Source organism: Thalassophryne amazonica, chromosome 7, assembly GCF_902500255.1.
Source record: "Thalassophryne amazonica chromosome 7, fThaAma1.1, whole genome shotgun sequence".
Lineage (NCBI taxonomy): Eukaryota > Metazoa > Chordata > Actinopteri > Batrachoidiformes > Batrachoididae > Thalassophryne > Thalassophryne amazonica.
In genome coordinates this window covers 112590698-112604821 of record NC_047109.1, presented here as the reverse complement: position 1 = coordinate 112604821, position 14124 = coordinate 112590698, and positions in this window count along the sequence as shown.

Genomic DNA, 14124 nt, shown 5'->3' with positions numbered 1-14124 from the left:
CCATTTGGAAAATTCAGACGCTTTCGGTGGCTTTTCAGTCGTGTGACTATCCGAGAAATTGTGGACAGGCTGGACATGCCACAACATGTCCTGTGAGGCTTCATCACGGCGTTGCTTTTTGTTCTGTGCCCTGCGCCTCTGTCCCGATGCGCGAATTCCTCCGCACGTCTTTTCATGCCAAAAAAGTGCTGATGTCAAACTCTTCTGCCATTTCTGTGGTAGTCAGACGACGTCCCGGATCAACAAAGCGTGTACTTTGGAAATGAACGGCACATTCCCACTGTTACAGGAGTTTTTGTAATGGAAAGAGGAGCGGAGAAATTCGCGCGTTGGGATGGAGGCGCAGGGCACAGAACAAAAAGCAACGTCGTGATGAAGCCTCACAGGACATGTTGTGGCATGTCCAGCCCGTCCACAATTTCTCGGATAGTCACACGACTGAAAAGCCACTGAAAGCTGTCTGAATTTTCCGAATGGTGCAAGAGCTGGGCAAGTTAGAGCTTGTCCTGTGAGACCAACACGGAGGTGCTTTCGTCCCGTGCCATGAGCAGCTCCGTGGCGAATTTCTCCACTCCTCTTTCCATGACAAAAACTCCTGTAACAGCGGAATGTGCCGAAAAAGTGCTGATGTCCAGCTGTCTTGCCATTTCTCTGGTAGTCAGACGACGTCCCGGATCAACAAAGCGTTCACTTTCGAAATAATCTGGTCGTTTGAGCCTGACGATTGCCGCTCGGTGCGCACTTTAATCCGGTTGTAATGCTCCTTAATCTGTGTGATCCCCATAAGATCTTCACCGAAAGCCATCTGAATTTTCCAAATGGTTTCCACTTGGCTGTCTCTCACACTTTCTGAAAAAATTTTGATGAAGCAAAGCGGCAGTCGATCAGCCAATTTCCTGACTATGAACATCCGACGAGGGGGCTGGACCACTCCTCCCACAAGGTGTGCTCAGAGGCGAATGACGCAACCGACAGGCGTGAAAAAACTCACGCATGCGCACGAAGGTTCAAGCTTGGCTGATGCAATCACATGATTCAAATCCATATAGTTTTTGCAAAAAATAAAAAGGTCCGTTACTTTTCAAACAGACCTCGTAGTATGTGTGTGTGTGTGTGTGTGTGTGTGTGTGTGTGTGTATATATATATATATAAATATAAATATATATTTTAGTTGGGACTACATATCCTCCAGGACACACACATTTTATATACGTATATTAAATTATCTTGCATGGATGTGCTTTTTTTTGTTGGGGCTACAAATATTTATTAGATGGAAATCCTGCACATAATTGAATTGAGTTCATCCAATGAGCTGTTTTTTTTTGTTTGTTTTTTTTACTGTAACCGGTGTAAAACGTGGATCCTCCTCGGATCTCCTGTGGGGAGCGCAAGGAACAAGGGACTTATTTATTATTAAAGTCTAAGACATATTCAGGGACTTGGAAATGTTCTTTTTTTTTCATCCGCTGACTTGTTTAGAGAAAAATGGCTGTAAAAGTGATGGTGCATATCAAGAATAATCCTTGTACAGGTGAACCTCAACTCACGCACGTTGGGGTCCACAAAATCAAACCGTGAGCTATCTGAAATCGTGAGTTAATGAGGATGACCATAAACATACAGTAGTCTTTATACAGTAGTCTAACTTTTTTGGGCTCCACAAATTGACCGTGTGTAAAGCAGAAATGCAAGTTCACCTGAATTTAGTTTGTCCAATTACTTTTGGGCTCTGAGAATGGAGAGACTGTAGACAAAAATGTTGGCAATCCTTAAATAATTAATACAATATTTTTGTGAAACTGTTCAATTGAAGGTGGATGTCTACACCACAAACATATGTAGCTGAGGGGTGTAGGGTGTCAGAGATGGGTAGTACGTCTGACAGGGGGAACATGTTGCCTCATTTGCCGCGGTTCATTTGCTTAGTTCTCTATCTGACACCCAATACGCAATAGTTGTTATGTGTCGGACGCGGTCGGAGCACCGACCCAGCGTTTGAAAGGACCCAGCATAAAATAAGCAGAGCACGGTTCAAAAGATAACAGAATTTAATAAACATAACAGTGAGTGAAGTGCTAAACAACGAAAAAGTCCGTGGTCTGGTGAGGTGGAAACACGGCGCGCTCTCAACAGCGCAAACGGTCCGGAGCCACAGCAGTTCGGACCCAGGGACCCCGCCGACACCCCCCAGGTGGCCACGACAAACCAAGTCTGTGAAGAAAAGAAACATGAGGTGAGTCCAACTCCACACAGAGAGACACAACTCAAAGGTGCACGCAATCAGCAAACACTTCCTGGCTTAAATCTATACATCAGCTTCTTACCCTGCAGGCACGGAACAACTCAGTTCAATCTCCACTGCAGCAGAAGCTGATTAGACAATTAGCATAACGTGACAGCTCACTAACACAAGGTGTGAGGGACACCAAATCCACTGTCATTACTTCATAAAGTCACCAAAACTGAATTACCTCAGAGTGTGCTGAAGAGCGTGAGACCTCACCAAATCCTCCTTCACAGACTGTGGCGTCAAACCTGGAGCGGGTCTCTGCGTCCGTGGATGGTGAGATTGTTCTCCTGACGTCGACTCACACGTCTGCTCACAAGGTCGAGTCTCTGGCATCACACACCGGTGCATTCAAGGTTTAAATGCAGCAATCTCTGATTATGACAAAATACACCACAGCTGTGAGTCCTGATGACCTGCACGTGATAACAGCCTCAGGTGTTCAGGGTGAGGTCCTAATGCTCAGCCACTCAGTCCTGAATGCATACCACCTGGTGGGAGAAACAGAAAACAAAAACCAAGCCAGCCAAACACCCCAGCCCACAACAATAGTGGCCACAACCTGGTAAACCCCTTCAGGTGATGTACCAAAACCAACCTTTGCATGTGAAGACTGGAGTTTGCAGATTCTCTGTGGAAGAAACCGATGTGTACAAACATGGAGAAATATGGTTACAGCAGCCCACTGTGGAGTGCAGAGAGCAAGCAAGATGAATCACACAGGGTATCTTGGTCCGAAATGGAGACTGCATCCGCCTCCATTTCTTTTTTTTTTCCCCACGTTTATTTATAATTTTTACAGCTTTACAAAACATACCAAACAAAACAATAACCAACAACAAAAAACAGCTCTTGTCAAATTAACTATATCACTCCCACCTAAACAAAGATCTTAAGATACACACAAGACACCCAAAAGCAAAAAAAAAACAAAAAAAAACACCAAATCAAATCAAAAGGGAGAATATATACATATCTACAAATATTCTACATTCGTACCTCCTCCCTTCAAATGTGAGCAACCCTGATCATAGTACACATACAAAAACAAAACAAATACACAGAAAAAAAAAGTAAAATAAATAGAAAATGATAAATTATATAGATAAAGATATTATAAGCACTACATTACATTACACAGGAGTCCACTGATATATCATACGACAACAAAATAAAAAAACTTTATTAATGGGGTTAGCTATATCTTTAAATACTCCAAGACTGGTTTCCATACATTATAAAACTTTTGAGGACAACCTAATACATCATATCTCATTCTTTCTATGTGCAACACTCCTATTAATTCTCTGAGCCAAGATTCAAACTGAGGCGGTGCGTCAGATTTCCATAATTTTAAAATACATCTTTTTGCTATCACCATGCCGTAAGTGACCACTGACGTCACAATATGACCCAATGATTGAAGAGTATCAGAGAAACCAAAAAGAGCAATTTCGGGATCAGGAACAATCTTTTTTTTGAGTACACAGGAATACCAATTAAATATTGAGCACCAGAAACCTTGGATCTTTGGACAAAGCCAAAATTGGTGTGCCAATGTACCATCAGTGGTCTTACATCTATCACATTGCGGAGAGGTTTGTGAGAAGATTTTATTCAACTTAACTTTTGAATAGTGTAACCTGTGAACTACTTTATACTGTATTACCTGAAGTCTAGAATTGATAGAACAGTGATGAATTTCCCTCAAGATCTTTTCTAATTATCATCCTTGATTCCAATATTGAGATCTTCTTCTCATTTTTGTTTAATTAACATGGTAGGGCAAACAGAATTACTCTGGAGAAATTTTGTCAATAATGAAATTAAACTCTTAGACTCAGGAGGCCCCAGTAAAATCTTAAATAGAGCGTTTTCAGAAGGGAGGGAGTTGAATGTTGAAATATTTTGTTTGACATAATTCCTTAGCTGTAAGTACCTAAAAAGTGACTTTTTGGTAAATTGTATTTGGCTTGTAATTGTTCAAATGAACAAAATTTTTATTAATATACAAGTCCTAATTGATACTATGCCTCTACAGCTCCATTCCTTGAAAACAGCATCAGTAAATGAGGGGGAGAATGCATGGTTATGCCATATTGGAGCATGTATAGACATGTTTGGAAGTTTACAAATTTTCGGATCTGTGACCAAATTTTCTGAATATGTAATATAATAAAAGGTTCTTCCTTATAAGATGATTTTGGTCTAGGCGTTGAAAACAAAATTGCCCGAAGAGACATTTTAGGAACTAAATTATGTTCTATGGATAACCATGAGGGAATATTATCCGATGGCTCTAAATCATGATTCATCTGCCAGTATACCATCACTCTCATATTTGCGGCCCAATAATAATGATGGAAGCATGGTAGGCCTAAACCTCCATTTCCATCTGTCTTGGCCTGGTCCTGCCGCTGGAGGTGGTCTTGGACAAGAGAGTGAGGCTGATGATGCACAACTCTTCCTCACTTTAAAAGTCATGGCGTAAGTCATCTTTAGAAGGGTAACGTGATGGACCTTGTCGTTTCTGGTTGGATGAACCACCACTAACACGTACACTGTATGTTGGAAACAGGCTAAATTCCCTTTTGCACTCTTAATTTTTCAATACTGATGAACTATTGTTTGTTTAATAATGTAGATGTCAAATAAAAACAAGCAAACAAAACATCTCCCTTGCTGTCTTTTTACAGTAAGACACTGACGAAATATTCATAACAGTTCGCTATAAGTGCGGGGATAAGCACTGAAGATGACATCAGATCTCTCAAATGTCCCTGTAAGCAAGTTTGTGCTGAGTCCACTTCAACAAATGGTGTATGTGGTAAGAGAGAAGTGAGTAAGCATATACACAGCGGTGGGATGAGATCCACAGAGGTTCCTGCGGGAAATCGGGGGGGAAAAGGGGGATATGTGCTTGGAAAGCACATTTCATATTTTAGAGGAATTTGATAGATTCTAGCCTCAGGCCGACTGCTGTAGCCAATACTTAAGAGGGGAATTATATAAAAAATGTAAATGGAGCATGAACACAATAACATGTGGATCCCGAGTGCCTGCAGTGGAGCTCTTGACGACAAACCACCATGCTGCATATACCAGAATGACAAGAAGTATATAACAGCAAAGATCAGCAGCTCAACCGACACTACACTTGACCTGTGACTAAACCACAGTATGTGCAAAAAAATGTAGACTTACAACCCAATTGGTTCATAGGTCATCAACAACCATACAAAAGACTAATAGACACCTTCCTGCATGGTCAACAGTTTTGGCCACTTTGGAAGACAAAGTGACAGTGCTTATGGTTAAGCTGGCGGCTTTAGCTTTGCTTCATGTTTGCAAAATTACATGTGGTTAAAGATGGCCAAATTCTGTGCAATTGTGGGTTGTGAAAAAAAAATAGAAGCTAAGACAAAAGAAAAGTCGTTTTTTTTTGCTTGTCGGCAGTTGTGCTAAAAAAAAAAAAAAAAAAAAAAAAAAAAGCAGATGATTTGCTAAAATAATGGAGAAACTGAGTGACTCACCTGAGCTAATACGAGGTCTCTTAGATAATAAACCGACCCTTTTATTTTTTTTTTTAACTATATGGATTTGAATGACATGCGATTACACCAATCATGCTTGAACCCTCGTGCGCATGCGTGAGTTTTTTCACGCGTGTCGGTGATGTCATTTCCCTGTGGGCAGGCCTTGAGTGAGATGTGGTCCCGCCCTCTCGGCTGAATTCCTTTGTTTCACACGCTGCTCGAGACGGCGCGCGTTGCTTTATCAAAATTTTTTCTGGACCTGTGAGGAATATCCGAGTGGACACTATTCGAGAAATTAAGATGGTTTTCTGTGAAAAGTTTAACGGCTGATGAGAGATTATGGGGTGTTTCTGTCAGTGTAAGGACTTCCCACGGAGCGGGACGTCCTGCAGCGCTTCCAGGCGCTGTCGTCGGCCTGTTTCGAGCTTAAAACATCCTAATTTAAGGCTTAATTCACCCAGGACATCGTGAGAGAACAGAGAAGATTCAGAAGAGGCCGGCATGAGGAATTTATGCGGACATTCCACTGTTTAAGGACATTTTTTTTAATGAAAGAAGTACGCGCAAATTCGCCGAGTCGTTTCCGTGACGACTCGGCAAATCTGTGTGCGCCGCGACAGGAAAAACACCTCCGTGTTGAAAACCATTTGTAGAATTCAGGCGGCTTTAATGGCTTTCAACAAGTGAGTAACTGAGAAATTGTTTAACAGCTTGGGCATGTTCCAACTTGCCCGTTAAGATTTCCAACGGAGGTGTTTTTCCTGCCGCGACCCCCCGCGGTCGGGTCCAGCCCGACATGCGACTCTGCCCGCACGTTCTTTCATTACAAAATGACCGTTAACAATGGAATGTCCGAAATAAACTCCTCATGCCGACTTCTTCTGAAAGTTCTCTGTTCTCTGACGACTTACTGCGTCAACAGAGCCTGAAATGTGGAAGTTTTCAACTTGAAACGGCGAGACGATGCCGCCTCGAAGCGCAGATCGCCGTCAGGCGCCGTGGACCGTCCTTAAAGCGACACTACCAGACCAAAATCTCTCATCAGCCGTTAAATTTTTACCGAAAACCAGCTGAATTATTGAATGGTGTCCACTCAGTTGTGCCTTACAGTTTTGAAAAATTTTTTATCAAACAAAGCAACAGTCTCTGAGCCATTCCTAAACAATGAAAAAAATCGACGAGCGGGTGGACGACTCCTCACTCAAAGCCTGCCCACAGGCGAATGACGTAACCGACAGGCGTGAAAAAACTCTTGCATACCCACGAGGGTTCAAGCATGTCTGATGTAATCACACGTGATTCAAATCCATATGGTTTTTGAAAAAATAATAAGGTCGGATACTTTTCTAATAGACCTCGTATGCAGTAATTAAAATTATACAGTTAACAAGGGCGCGATACTTACTTACATGAACCTGCACCACCAAGATCAACCTCAAACATGCATGTAGTCGGGAACACGTAAAATAAGTTGCACATAAGTTCACAGCATGTTACTCATTGGTTATAAATACGTTTTAGGTACGCTATCTCAATGTATTGTCTTGTGAGTATCTTACCAGAAACTTGTGTCAACAATCTCATAACTTACCTACAATTTATGTTGCGTGTATGCGGGACATATGAGTCATAAGCTGGCATGTTTCAGAAATTTTCAGCATGTCCAGAATTTTTCGAGCTTCTTGCAGTATGACGACGTATTTCAGCGTACTTTAACATGATCAGAACTTACCCATAACTTATTAGACGTATGCCAGCTTTTTTAACACAGTCAGCATATGTTTTAACACAGTCAGCATACTGCGTATGCTGACTGTGTTAAAAAAGCTGGCACACGCTGGCGTACGTAAGTAAGTCCCTTCGGCTGCTCCCTTGTTTGCACTCGGGGTCACCACAACAAATCCAAGGTGGATTTTCATGTTGAATTGGCACATGTTTTACGCCGGGTGCCCCTCCTGACGCAGCTCCACATTGCATGGAGAAATGTGGCAGGGGTGGGATTTGAACCTGGAACCTTCTGCACTGAAACCAAGCGCATTAACCACCCCTTCGTTGGTGTACATCTAATAAATTAATGCAACTGTCACACCTTGACAATTAACCAATGTATGCCGACAGGCCGATTCCACCCAGTGGTTCGGGTTGGTACTGCACGGTGTGGTGCGGGTCAGAAAAAGAGTGTGTCTGTGTGTATGTATGTGTGTTGTCCTTGTCCTTGTCCTCAAACGTGTGGTTAGTGTCTTTAAGGTGGAGATGAACTGCAGACTGAGGTCCACTGGTGCCCTCTCTGTGGTGCTGGTATAGCCTTTTGTGTAAAGGTTGCCTAGTCTCACCTATGTAGTGTTCGTTACAGTTTTCCTGACATCTGATAGAATACACTACATTGCTCTGTTTGTAACTAGGGAAGCAACCTTTACATAAAAAGCTATACCAGCACCACAGAGAGGGCACCAGTGGACCTCAGTCTGCAGTTCATCTCCACCTTAAAGACACTAACCACACGTTTGAGGACAAGGAAGTTAAAATCTTAGCCAGAGAGAAGAAATGGTTTGAGAGAGGGGTCAAGGAGGCATTCTATGTGAAACAGTTGAAACCCAGCCTTAACCGGGGAGGGGGTCTGAGACACGCTTTGTCACCTGTTTACAATGGGGTACTCAGGTCAAAGCAGTTTCAGTCTTTTGTTCATGGTAATGAGTCATTCACACCATCAGGAGAGGCGTCAAGGGAGCCATCTGGAGAGGCGGCTGTCCCCTCATTAGGAGGGACAGCTGCCCTGTCATTAGGAGGGTGCTAACTAGAGCCCAATAGGTGCTAATTAGAGCTATTGTTTAGTCACTAGCCTATAGCATTCTTCCTCTCAGTAGGAGGGTTCTGGTTAGGTTTAAAACTCCAGCTTTTGTGGCTTCTGTTTATTCGTCTCTACAAGAGTCAAGACAGAAGTCAGACTACCAGAGCAAGAATTTTAGCTGAGGAAGCTTCTGCGATTTGAAGCGAAACTTCCTCGCGTCAAGCAACCCAGTCCAGTCGAAAATTCAAGCTTCTCTACTATGGAAACCACCTGGACAACTGAGAGCCTACACAGAAACTTTGACTGCTTGGTGCTTAAAAGCAGGACATCAAACCCAAATTAGTTTCCGTCAGATTCCACCTTAAAATTATTGTCCCAGAACAAGTTAAAACCAAATCAAATCCCACTTAATAACATTCAAAGTAATTCTGTGTGCCACAACAATCAAGTTCAGACATCGTAAAAAACATCTACTGCTTTATTTGACTCTGTAGTCTATTGCTAAGCTAGCTAGGCTATTTTAGGTAAGCACACTGCTTAGCATAAGGGGCTCGCTAACTATTTTCCAACATTGTTTCACTTTATGTGTTAGCCTGTCCATCAAACTTTGATGAAGTTGATGTCTGAGATCAATATTTATCAGGTAAACAGCACAATATTTACCTCCTCTGGTTAAAAATGAGGAGACCATGTTTTACACACATACATGACATTCTGAGGAAAACAGGAAGTGACCTCAGTTACTACATTTTAGTTTGTAAGAAAACAACAACCAAAAATTAAAAACATTCTGTCCAGGTTTTTTCAGATAAACATTTCCATTCCAGAGCATCAGATGGTTCCTTGTTCTCCAGGTGAGTTATGTCAGGAAGGGCATCGGGTGGAATTGTTGGGAAAGTGTAGGAACACGGACCCACAACAGGGGGCGCAAATGAACGGACAATGGAGTAAGTCAAAATAACAAAGCTTTACTGTTGTGAATGTGCACAACGAATACAACCAATCACAGCAATGGACAACAGTCAATTCACAAAAGTGTCGTGTGGGCAGGCTCGAAGATAGGAGACGCCTCTCCAAGGTAAGACCGGAACCACACGGCTTCCTCCGCCACAGGACCCCGGGAATACTGGAGCCGCCAAGTCCCGAACTCCCAGGTGGCCACTGCCTCCGCGTGTCGGACCTGGTACTGCTGGCGAGGAACAAAGGACAGTTAGATGGGGGCGCGTTTGCACCCAGGACTCCGAACAGCAGGGAAGTTACCTCCACCCCTCGTTGGAACAGTAATCCACAAACTAGCACAATCCAAAAAGATACACTCCGTAGCTTCGATACGTTACCTCTCTGGTAGAAACGATATCTCGGCAATGAGGTGGAGGTGCCGTCCTGCTGATATACCCCACAGCTGATTGCCGTCAGCTGTCTCAGGTGATGGGTGACAGCTGTCACCGTAGCTGCTCACGTGAGGCGGCGGCGCCCTCTGGTGCCTGGAGCCCGCACTCCAGGCAGGGCGCCCTCTGGTGGTGGTGGGCCAGCAGTACCTCCTCTTCAGCGGCCCACACAACAGGACCCCCCCCCTCAACGGGCGCCTCCTGGCTTGTCCGGGTGGCGATGGTAGAAGTCGGCCAGGAGGGCCGGGTCCAGGATGAAGCTCTTCTTCACCCAGGAGCGTTCTTCGGGACCGTACCCCTCCCAGTCCACCAGATATTGAAAGCCCCGGCCCATCCGTCGGACGTCCAACAACCGGCGCACTGTCCAAGCCGGCTCGCCATCGATGATCCAGGCAGGAGGCGGTGCCGGACCGGGTGTACAGAGGGGCGAGGTGTGATGGGGCTTGAGCTTTGACACATGAAATACTGGATGGAAGCCGAAGCCTCACTGCGGCGGGATTGATGACCTTGAGAATTTTAAACGGTCCTATGTATCTGTCCTGCAGTTTTGGGGAGGCCACTTGTAGCGGGATGTCCTTTGTGGACAACCACACTTCCTGCCCGGGGCGATACGTAGGGGCCGGGGTCCACCGCCGGTCTGCATGGGTCTTCGCCCTCATCCGGGCCTTCAACAAAGCAGAACGGGCGGCACGCCACACCCGACGGCACTTCCGCAGGTGGGCCTGGACCGAGGGCACACCGACCTCTCCCTCAACCACCGGGAACAATGGGGGCTGATACCCCAAACACACCTCAAAGGGGGAGAGGCCGGTGGCTGATGACACTTGACTATTGTGGGCGTACTCGATCCAGGCCAGATGAGTACTCCAGGCCGCCGGGTGCGCGGCTGTTACACAACGCAGTGTTTGCTCCATTTCTTGATTGGCCCGCTCTGCTTGCCCGTTGGTCTGGGGGTGATACCCGGACGAGAGACTGACCGTGGCCCCCAGTTCCCGACAAAAGCTCCTCCAGACATGCGAGGAGAACTGGGGACCGCGATCGGAGACGATGTCTGATGGTATCCCATGCAGGCGGACGACATGGTGGACCAGGAGGTCCGCTGTCTCCTGGGCCGTTGGGAGCTTCGGGAGGGCCACGAAGTGGGCCGCCTTGGAGAATCGGTCCACTATCGTGAGGATCATGGTGTTTCCCTGGGACGGCGGGAGGCCCGTGACAAAATCCAGGCCGATGTGGGACCAGGGGCGATGAGGCACGGGCAGCGGCTGTAGCAGTCCCGGAGCCTTGCGATGGTCGGCCTTGCCCCTGGCGCAGGTGGTACAGGCCTGGATATAGTCCCGGACGTCGGCCTCCAGGGACGCCCACCAGAAGCGCTGCCGGACAACTGCCACGGTTCTTCGCACCCCTGGATGACAGGAGAGCTTAGAGCCGTGACAGAAGTCCAGGACTGCAGCCCTTGCCTCTGGTGGGACGTAAAGTCTGTTCTTTGGTCCAGTCCCGGGGTCCGGGCTTCGTGCCAGGGCCTCCCGGACGGTTCTCTCTACGTCCCAGGTGAAGGTGGCCACGATAGTGGACTCCGGGATGATGGGTTCCGGTGGATCCGACAACTCCGCTTTGACCTCGTCTTCGTGTACCCGGGACAAGGCATCCGATTTCTGGTTCTTGGTCCCGGGCCGGTAGGTGATGCGGAAGTCAAAACGGCCGAAGAACAGTGACCAGCGGGCTTGCCTGGGATTCAGCCGCTTGGCGGTCCTGATATACTCCAGGTTCCGGTGGTCAGTGAAAACCGTGAATGGCACGGACGTTCCCTCCAACAGGTGTCTCCACTCTTCAAGAGCCTCTTTCACCGCAAGGAGTTCTCGGTTGCCGACGTCATAGTTCCGTTCAGCCGGGGTCAACCTGCGGGAAAAATAGGCACACGGATGAAGGACCTTATCGGTCTTCCCACTCTGGGACAGCACAGCTCCTATCCCTGAGTCCGAGGCGTCCACTTCAACCACTAACTGGCGACTAGGATCGGGCTGCACCAGAACGGGTGCAGACGAGAAGCGCCGTTCAACTCCTTGAACGCAGCCTCGCAACGATCCGACCAGGTGAAGGGACTTTTGGTGAGGTCAGGGCTGTCAGGGGGCTAACAACCTGACTGTAGCCCTTAATGAACCTCCTGTAGAAATTCGCAAAGCCGAGGAACTGTTGCAGCTTCCTACGGCTTGTGGGTTGGGGCCAGTCTCTCACCGCTGCAACCTTGGCCGGATCAGGTGCGACGGAGTTGGGGGAGATGATGAACCCCAGGAAGGACAAAGAGGTGCGGTGAAACTCACACTTCTCGCCCTTAACAAACAGCCGGTTCTCCAATAACCGCTGCAGGACCTGACGTACATGCCGGACATGAGTCTCAGGATCCGGAGAAAAGATGAGTATATCGTCTAGATATACGAAGATGAACCGGTGCAGGAAGTCCCGCAATACGTCGTTAACCAAGGCTTGGAACGTCGCGGGGGCGTTTGTGAGGCCGAACGGCATGACCAGGTACTCAAAGTGACCTAAGGGGGTGTTGAATGCCGTCTTCCACTCGTCTCCCTTCCGGATCCGAACCAGATGATACGCGTTTCTAAGATCAAGCTTGGTAAAAATCTTGGCTCCATGCAGGGGCGTGAACACCGAATCCAACAGGGGTAACGGGTATCGGTTGCGAACCGTGATTTCGTTCAGCCCCCTATAATCGATGCACGGACGAAGTCCGCCATCTTTTTTACCCACGAAAAAGAAACCTGCGCCCATCGGGGAGGTGGAATTTCGGATCAACCCCGCAGCTAACGAGTCCCGGATGTAGGTCTCCATTGATTCGCGCTCAGGCCGTGAGAGGTTGTACAGTCTACTGGACGGGAACCCACTGCCTGGAACCAAATCGATGGCACAATCGTACGGACGGTGGGGGGGAAGTGTGAGCGCCAGATCCTTGCTGAACACGTCGACAAGGTCGTGGTACTCCACCGGCACCGTCCCCAGATTGGGCGGGACTCTGACCTCCTCCTTAGCTTGGGAGCCGGGAGGAACCGAGGAGCCTAGACACACCCGATGGCAGGTCTCGCTCCACTGAACCACTACCCCGGACGGCCAATCAATCCGGGGATTGTGCTTCAACATCCAGGGAAAGCCTAAAACCACACGGGAAGTGGCCTGAGTCACAAAAAACTCGATCACCTCCCGGTGGTTCCTGACACCACCAGCGTTACAGGTGGTGTCTTATGTGTGATCGGAGGGAGCAGGGAGCCATCTAGCGCTCGAACCTGCACAGGCGAGGTAAGCGCCACCAGAGGGAGCCCTATCTCCCTGGCCCATCTGCAGTCCAACAGATTCCCCTCAGAGCCCGTGTCCACCAGTGCTGGGGCCTTCAGGGTTAAATCCTCATACAGGATCGTGACTGGGAGTCGTGTAGCAATGTGGGTGTGTCCCACGTGAATGTCTCGGCCCACCCCTAGCCCAGTCTCTAGGGGCGGGCGTTGGTGTTGTAACCGCTCGGGGCAGTCTCTCACATGGTGCTCTAGTGCACCACAAACAAAACAAGCTCCATGGGCCCGTCTCCTCTGTGCAGCTGGTGCCCTAAATGTTGCCCTACTCGTGTCCATAGCTTCGTCAGTAGGGGGAGCTGTGGCCCCACGGAGCGCAGGGGACATGGAGCGTGGGGAAGGCGGAGCGCGGTCGGAACCAGAAGGGAGAGGGACGGCGCGTGCCCGGCCACGCCCTTCGTCTCGTTCCCGCCGACGTTCTTCTAACCGGTTGTCCAACCGTATGACAAGATCGATAAGCCCGTCCAAATCCTGCGGTTCGTCCTTAGCCACCAGGTGCTCCTTGAGAACCAAAGACAGTCCGTTTACAAAGGCGGCGCAGAGGGCAGCGTTATTCCAGCCGGATCTCGCAGCCGCGATGCGGAAGTCGACTGCATAAACAGCTGCGCTCTGGCGCCCCTGTCTCATTGACAGTAGCACGGTTGAAGCGGTTTCTCCTCTATTAGGGTGATCGAACACGGTTCTGAGCCCCCTCACAAACCCATCGTATGTCAGAAGGAGCCGTGAATTCTGCTCCCAGAGCGCTGTAGCCCAAGCGCGTGCCTCACTGCGAAG